This window comes from Calypte anna, chromosome 2, assembly GCF_003957555.1.
Source record: "Calypte anna isolate BGI_N300 chromosome 2, bCalAnn1_v1.p, whole genome shotgun sequence".
In the NCBI taxonomy this organism is placed as follows: Eukaryota; Metazoa; Chordata; class Aves; order Apodiformes; family Trochilidae; genus Calypte; species Calypte anna.
The window spans coordinates 94748261-94755600 of record NC_044245.1 but is presented as its reverse complement, the minus strand read 5'-3'; the positions used below and the strand labels follow the sequence as shown (position 1 = coordinate 94755600).

The 7340-nt window shown below is 42.9% G+C and overlaps 1 protein-coding gene across 7 annotated transcripts in view; it reads left to right on the top strand.

Moving 5' to 3' along the window:
• Positions 1-236: 236 nt before the first annotated feature.
• The window catches only part of SOCS6 (suppressor of cytokine signaling 6), a 30050-nt gene continuing 22946 nt past the window's right edge, over positions 237-7340 (top strand). For 5 of the 7 annotated variants that reach the window (XR_003987262.1, XR_003987258.1, XR_003987259.1 and 2 more), the window contains exon 1: positions 429-523. The gene's annotated coding sequence lies outside the window, so the exon portion shown is untranslated. Of the gene's footprint in view, positions 406-428; positions 524-1312; positions 1419-7340 lie in introns of those variants that run through there. The other 2 variants (XR_003987261.1, XM_030445971.1) reach the window with 2 other exon arrangements.

Here is a 7340-nt window from a genome sequence, read left to right as displayed (position 1 = left end):
TTCCCGCCGAGCGAGCCCGGGGAAAAGCAGCCCGGAGCCGGGGAAGTGAAGGGGTCCCGGTGCCGCGGGGTAGGGGGGCCGCAGAGGACCGGTGGCCGTCGCCGAGCGGCCGGGACAACCGGGAAGGCGGAGAGACGGAGCGAGGGTGTCCAGGGCACCGCTGTCCCCGCCGGGCTGTGCCCGGGTGCCGCAGCCTCTCCTTGTGCCTGCAGCAGGCGGCGGCCATCGCGGGCTCGCCACCCCCGTGCGCCCCTCCGAGGACGGAGGGGTGGGGGCAGAGGAGGCGGAGGAAACGGCGGCGGCGCCAGGAACAGGGAGGCGGCGGCACGGCGAGGGAGGGAGCCGAAGCCGGGCCTCGCAAAAGCAAACAGCAGCGCCAGCAGCTCCTCCTCCTCCTCCCCTTCGGTGAGTCCCGCTCCGCCGCCCCGGGAGGCTGCTCGCCGCCGAGCCTGGATGCCGGCGCAGGCCGGTCCGCGCCGCCGAGAGGCCCGCGCCGGCAGCGGGACACCGCGGCCTCCGTTGGGTGAGCGTCCCCGGGGCAACGGGCGCGCCGCGGCCCGTCTCCCCCCCGTCTTTCCCCTGATGGCCGCGGAGAGCTGGTGGGGCGGAGGGAGCGCCGGGGGATGGGGGACAGCGCGGTTCGCGGCTTGCCCGCTGCTCTTCTCCCGAGCCGCGGCTCTGGCCCCGGCCTCCTCTCCCTTTGTTCGCTCGGCTTCCCGAGCCTGCGGCGGCGCCAGGCCCTGCGGAGGCACCGGGGCCGCGGCGCGGCCTGCAAGGCAGGCGGGCAGGCGGAGAAGAGCGCCGGGCCCGGGCCACCGAGGCTCTGCCCAACCCCCACGGTGACAGGAGAGTGCCGGGACCGGCCTCTCGCCCCCACCGGGCACGGCGGTGGGGCCCGCCGGTTCCGTTCTCTTCCCTTCCTCCCCACCCCCTCCCGATCCGCTGCCCAAATGCACCCTGTTCCTACCCCTGCCATTATCGGGCGGGCGGTGAATTAAGCTGATTTCTCCCCACTCTGCCCGAAACCTGCCTTCAGTTTTAGGCTTCCCTCTCCGGGAAGGAGGGGATCCGGAGGTGGCAGCTTGGGGGCTTGTGCGGTGGAGGGGCCTGGGGTGTCGTGAGGTGAGGGAAGGTGCGCCAAGGGCTCCCGGCGAGGCGAGCGAGGGTAAGGCTGCTTTCCGTGACGGACGGCACTGCAAAAACTTGACTCTAACAGAGGGAAAATAACACCAACCCTCAAACTTTACCAGTTTTCATTGTTCTTGAAGGTGCTTCTCGCATTCTTTTTCCCTAATGGTGCCACTTCTCTCAGAAAACAGCCGGTCCTGGCTCATTCCGACCCGTTTGCTTAAGAGAAAAGCCTTCTCGAAACACCGAGGTTATAAGAGGTGCAGAGGATGATGCTTCTTTGATGTGAGGTGATTTGGCTGTGTCTTTCTGTCTCCTTTAGTCTTTCCTCTTGCAGTGTTTCCAAAATCAAATTAGCTTGGAACACAAATTTGTGTGTATGTGGAGGAAGTTACTCTGATAAGGAGGTTGGCTGCAGAGGACGCTTCAGCCAGGAAGAGCTTCCAGTTACTAAATTCTTGTGCCCTTTCACCATTAGGTCCCAACCCCTCATTCCTACCTGCCAGGAATGTTTATGCCATGTTCAGACTCTTGATACACCTGTAGTTAGAAAAGTGCCTGCTCCAGGCCTCCTGTCTTTTAGGAGTGTGGTCTGCACAGGTGCTGGAGGAATAATGAATCTGCATTTATGCTTTGGATGGAAAAAATAGTGCTGTTTGTTTTTTTTTCTTAAGTATTAAACACATATTTGGATTGTAGAAAATATGGAAGCTTCATTATGGTTACGAAATCTATTACCTAGCTTGGTCGGAAGACTTTAAACCACTGAAGAATGTGTAGGTATTTTTGGAGTCTTCTGTAGTCAGAGAGTAATTGTAGCTCACAGTTTTCTGTGTAACTTCCAAAAGGCAAATTTCAGCTTTTTCAAAATGCTGGTTTTCATCAAGTGTTGAGTAGTACTTGAATAGAGTCTTCACTTCCCATTATCTATTTCTTGGTTTTGTGGCATTGTACTCTGTTTGGAACTGAGCTTTTACACCTGTTGTATGCTTAATTAAGCATATATTCCCTATATCCTGAGTTTAAAGATTTAAGTAGTTTTTTAAAAGTGAAAATTCAATGAAATAAGGCCTTATTACTTGAAAGTAAGAGTGGTCACAGTGTAGTATTACATAGGGAGAGCAGCATTTTCTAACTGCCTAGGAGGCCACATGCATAGTAAGGAAGCAGCACTGTGGTGCTTCCAGAGTTTGTGAGTGTCTCTTCATCACAATGCATGTGTGCAGTGTGAAAGTATTCATGTGAATTCAGGAAACCTGGTGGATAATCCTAAATGTTCTGAGAACCTAACTAAAAAAAGATGTATATTGTTATACTGTGCTGTTGATTTCTTTGATCCTAGATTGTGAAGTAGGTCAGTCAAACACTTGGGTTACTCTGTGAGGTACCGTTTGAAGAAGTGAATTCTGGTCCACATTGTTCTGCAAGTAGAATACACATCATAACTCTCTTTATGTAGTGCTGTGAAGTGGTGGAGTGAGATACTGAAATCTTATTTAAGAGTTTTTCTTATAGAAGAAAGTTAATTCTTTCTTTCTTTCTTCTGAAATCTTCTATAGTCACTGTAACTTGAACACAAACATTTGAAAGTCTTCATCTCCTAGTGTTGCCTTGAATTCACTATGTGCTTGCTCCACTATTGCTGGCAAAACTGAGGCCACAGTACAGGGTAGTCCCTTGCTGAAATGCCTTATTTGCTGTTGGTTTATTGTCCTTCTGGGCATCCACTCCACTATTATAGTAGTATTTTTGTAGTAAGATGTGTTGTAGGGAGGTGAGTAATAACATAAAGTAGATAGAAAGGTGACTCTTCTCTGCTGGTGTGTCTCAGCATTTTGCTTAAAGTGCTTTAATGTGTGTCAGCAATGAATTGGAGGGGATATCTCAAGAAGTTGTGATGCTCCAAGGAGGAAAATGAGATACAAGTTGTATAAAAGTAAATGTAATCCAATTTATTAATCTAAATGCTAAAGTATTTGTCATAAATTGGATAGGATTAGGATTGAAAAGCAGAGTTGAGATTTTTTAGGCAATTTAATCATAATTTGTAGTGTAAAGGATTCAACAAAGGAATACAGAATTTTGATACTTGTTTTTTTGTTTCATTTGTTTTGTTAAAGAGAAATAACAATATCTGGTAATGCTAGTTTTTCTTATGCTTGTGCCAAAATCTTAATTTCATGGGGTGCACTTACTTTTTTTGACATCCATGTCAGTCTTTTGAGGCACTAGATGTGCTCGATGTAAAGCTCCCAACTTCTTACAGCTTCTGTCCCAGTGCCTCCTGATAGTATAGTAGTGTAGTAGTAGTAGTAGTAGACAAGGAAGTATCCTTTAAAAAAGAGTACTGAACATTTTCCTTGAAGATTTCATGTGGCAAGCTACATACAGCAGTATGTTTTTAGAAAGGAGGTTGTGCTTGTACTGGGCTATTTATTGTCCATGTTTGAAAAACAGCTTTATGCCAGTCAAGTATGCTTCTGATGCAGCAGAGGGGAGATTCATTACACACAGTAGACTCCTTCATTTATTATTTTTGCTTTTTCCTCTAGAAATAGTTTATTTCTGAATTATAACTTTATACTATGTAAAAGGGATAAATTCCTGCTTTAAAAATAGTTAAACTAGTTTTGAAACAAATATTTAAAAACTTGTACCTTTGAGGTTTTCTGTTGCATGTTTTTTTTCCCCAGATACTGAATTATCTTAAGCTATTGAAACAAAACAAGTCACCTACTTCAGCCTTTCCTGGTAGTTAAAACCAAACCAAAACCAAGCTGGCCTTGAATTATTGCTCCAGATGAAAATGGAAAGCTGACTGTGTGTAAAGTGTTGTCTAATTCATCAAATATGTAGATTAAACAAACTTTGCTAGAGTCTACACAGTCTGAATTTGAAAATACAACATGAAGCAGAACCTTAGCCTGCTTATTGTGAGAATTGAACTTTCAGATCAGTGTTTGAAGTTCAGCTCTCTGATTTCTTAAGCTCACTTAAATAGAAATTGGTTCAATTTTTTTCTTCTACCAGTTTTCATGGTCTTTTGACTCCTGCTTTTGTCATATACAGGCATACAAGCCTGTGCAACTCTGAATAATTTTAGCTAGTTTTGAGATGCATAGCTTTGCAAATCTGAATGTTGTTCAGTTGAGCCTGTAATGTAGATTTAAGGACCTATATTAAGATCTTTAAAAATGTAATTAAACTGTTATCTGTCATGAAATTTTCTCAGGAAAATATTAAGATAAAATGCTCTGGAAACTATTGGCCCTTTTTCTGTGTCCTTAACCATACACATAACACTTTGGACTCTGAGGAACTCAGCTGACATCATTTATGACAAGGGTGTAAGCCACCTTACCTAAAAAAATGTTCCTTGATTGCTACATCACCAAGAAAAGTATGCAAGTTAAAGATAAGTCTGTATTTGTTTAGCTTGGATGCAGGTACATTGACTGACTTGTTCTGTCTCTGACTTCAAAATTCCATTAAAGGAATAAGAAAACAATATTGCTTGCAACCTAAGGATGCTGTGTATAGGCATTGCTGTCTAGGTGCTGCTCCCAAACATTGCTTCCTATGATATATATATATAGGAGATGCAGGGCAGGAGAGGCTTCCTGTCTTATGTGAAATTTTTTTTTTTTTTTTTTTTTGAATCTGCCAAGTGCATTAGTTTGGCAGTTTAAAATACAAACTCAGGTTTCTAAAGTATGTGGGGTTTTTGTTATAAACATGAAATAATTTTTCTGTAAACTGCTGTGGAATTTTTGAATTAATTTTCTCTGCTAGTGAATATAAATTGTAGATGTTACTGGTTTTTTTCAGAGTTTATTGAGTGGCCTCTGGTTAAGAAATGGAAATATTGTTAGGTGAGTCATATGACTGATATTTTTCTTTGCTTTTCAGTGCAGTGTATAACCAGCAACTATATTTGTATTTTCAACTTGCATGGTATATGATCCTGATCTATAAGAGGACTTTTGCAAGGTTTTGATTGTCTTGAGCTAATATGGTTAATGCAACTAGGTGATAATTAGATAAATGTTAAGATTTGAGACTGCAGAACAAGACCTTTCATATTGTTACTCCAGCATATTCTGTAGTACTTAATACATGAAGTGCTACTCTTGATGGCCAAATAGTTGGAATTGAGGTTCCAATCAATCTTGGGTTTACAGTGCGTGATCTCTGTTTTTCTTGAGTAGTTTTATTCTTTATTAATCTTGACGTTCTCTGGTAAATGTGCTAAAACAGCAGTTTGTAGGAGTCTTGAGTAGGTGATTGTTTTTCCTTCTCTAAAGCAGTCTGCATTCCTCAGATAGGTTGAGAACAGATTAGTAGGCTACTCCAAACATTTCTGAAGCATATTCATTTGATCCAAAGATGTCTCTTAAGACTGTGGTCAAGCTTTTTGGGTTCCTTCTGATTTAGGGAATCCTATCTACCCTCACTTTGCTTTAGTAAGTGATATAAAACTGGGCAGTTACAAGCTATGAAGTTGAGTGTGTTTTTCACATCAGTGAGGGGTTTTAATGCCCTTGGAATCTCTTGGTTGGTAATCAAGTAGTTAGATGAGGAGGTTTAATAACTGAAACAGTGAAATTGGGATGAGTAACATCAGGGCAAATGTTTTTGATTACAGGAAATCTTCTAGGATAAGATTTGTGGAAGCTGTGCTCCAAAAACAAGGTAGACAGCTTTTCAGGATGACTCTCTTCATTTAGGAGCTGGTGGGAACTGGGCAACTGAGGAATTCTCACTGGATTCACTGAACAGAAGCTGCTTGTGCTGGCACTGGTTTAGGTAAAACTTGTGCTGGGGAAGTTTTCCAGGCTGGAATTTTGGTCAGCCTGAGGAGACCAAGTCCATAATAGTTGGTTTGTGCATTCAGGGATATGAGTAGATAGGTTATGTGTAAGATTTTAAGTCTGGGTCTGAGTAAGGATAGGTATCTGGTGGCTTTTTTTTTTTTCCTTCTCCCCCCTGTTCTCTCTTCAGTGGAAAACAGAGGCCAAACCAATGCTGATACAGTGCTTTCTGAAACTGACTTTTCTCCACTTTTGAAAGGAAGAGAGCTGTGGGCTAGAAGTAAGTAATGTTGAGAATTAATGAAGGATTAGGCACAGGCCTTTGGCATGATTTTGTGCAAAAAATCTAGTTACTTGGGAAAATACTTACATGTAAGTGGAAATATTCCACAGTTCCTTACTGAAGGGGTAAGAGTGTCTATACTGACCAGTGCTGTAGTCTTATTCGTATCTAGTCCAGTAATGGTCAAAAGAAGATGGTGAGGGGAAGTTGTTACATCAGTAATGACTCAGATGTCCTGTAATTGCAAAAAAACACAACAAAGTGCTGTTTGGAATCGTCAGTAGTTTAAATATTGACATGGAAAACAGGAACAGAAATTCTATGTTTCAGCATTGAGAAGTATGTGTCTATTCTTATTTTCAGAAATTAGACTAACACATTTTATAGTCTACAGAAGTTTAAGTGTATGTCAAAGAGAACAGGAGAACAGTCTGTGTGCAAGTACATGTTAATTTTTTTTAATGCTTGAGCTTTCAAAATTCTCTAGCTTTTGCAGCAGTGCTTCTGACCTCCTGGGTCTGCAGAAATTCGACCTTACTCTGAAGATAGCTATCATAAGTATTTCGAGTTTGTGTAACTCTCATAAAGTGTATTACTTCATATATGAAAATTTTGTCTTTGATCCTGCATGTGAGAATTTACACACTGATGTGAAGTTGCTCAGTGAAGGTCCTCAGTTCTTCGTGTGCTAGCTAAACATAATGTACCATGAGCAGTCCCCTTGATTTAAATGACTTCTCACAGTTAATTAATCTTTCCTGGGTTGGGACTGAATATTAGCAAGATCACATTTTTTAGTGCTGTGTGAAAAATTATTTTCTGCTGGTGTGGAACATTATTTAAACCCACAACTGCCACCACCCCCAAATAAAAAATAAGCCTGAAAGCCTTCCAGTATGCATCAGGACAGAACAGTGTCTGTCTAAAATAACTAAAATATTCTCCATCAGACATGCTGGTTGGGGTAGTGAGATGTTTGTGTCTGCAGGTGATTAGAGTGTAGGTGTAGGAGGAAAAAAAAGTTTCTCATCTTAAGCATAAATAATTAAGAGTCTCTGGTTTTGACCCAAAATTGGAAAATTTGCATGTACAGTAAGCTTTTCAGAACTGGTGTAGTC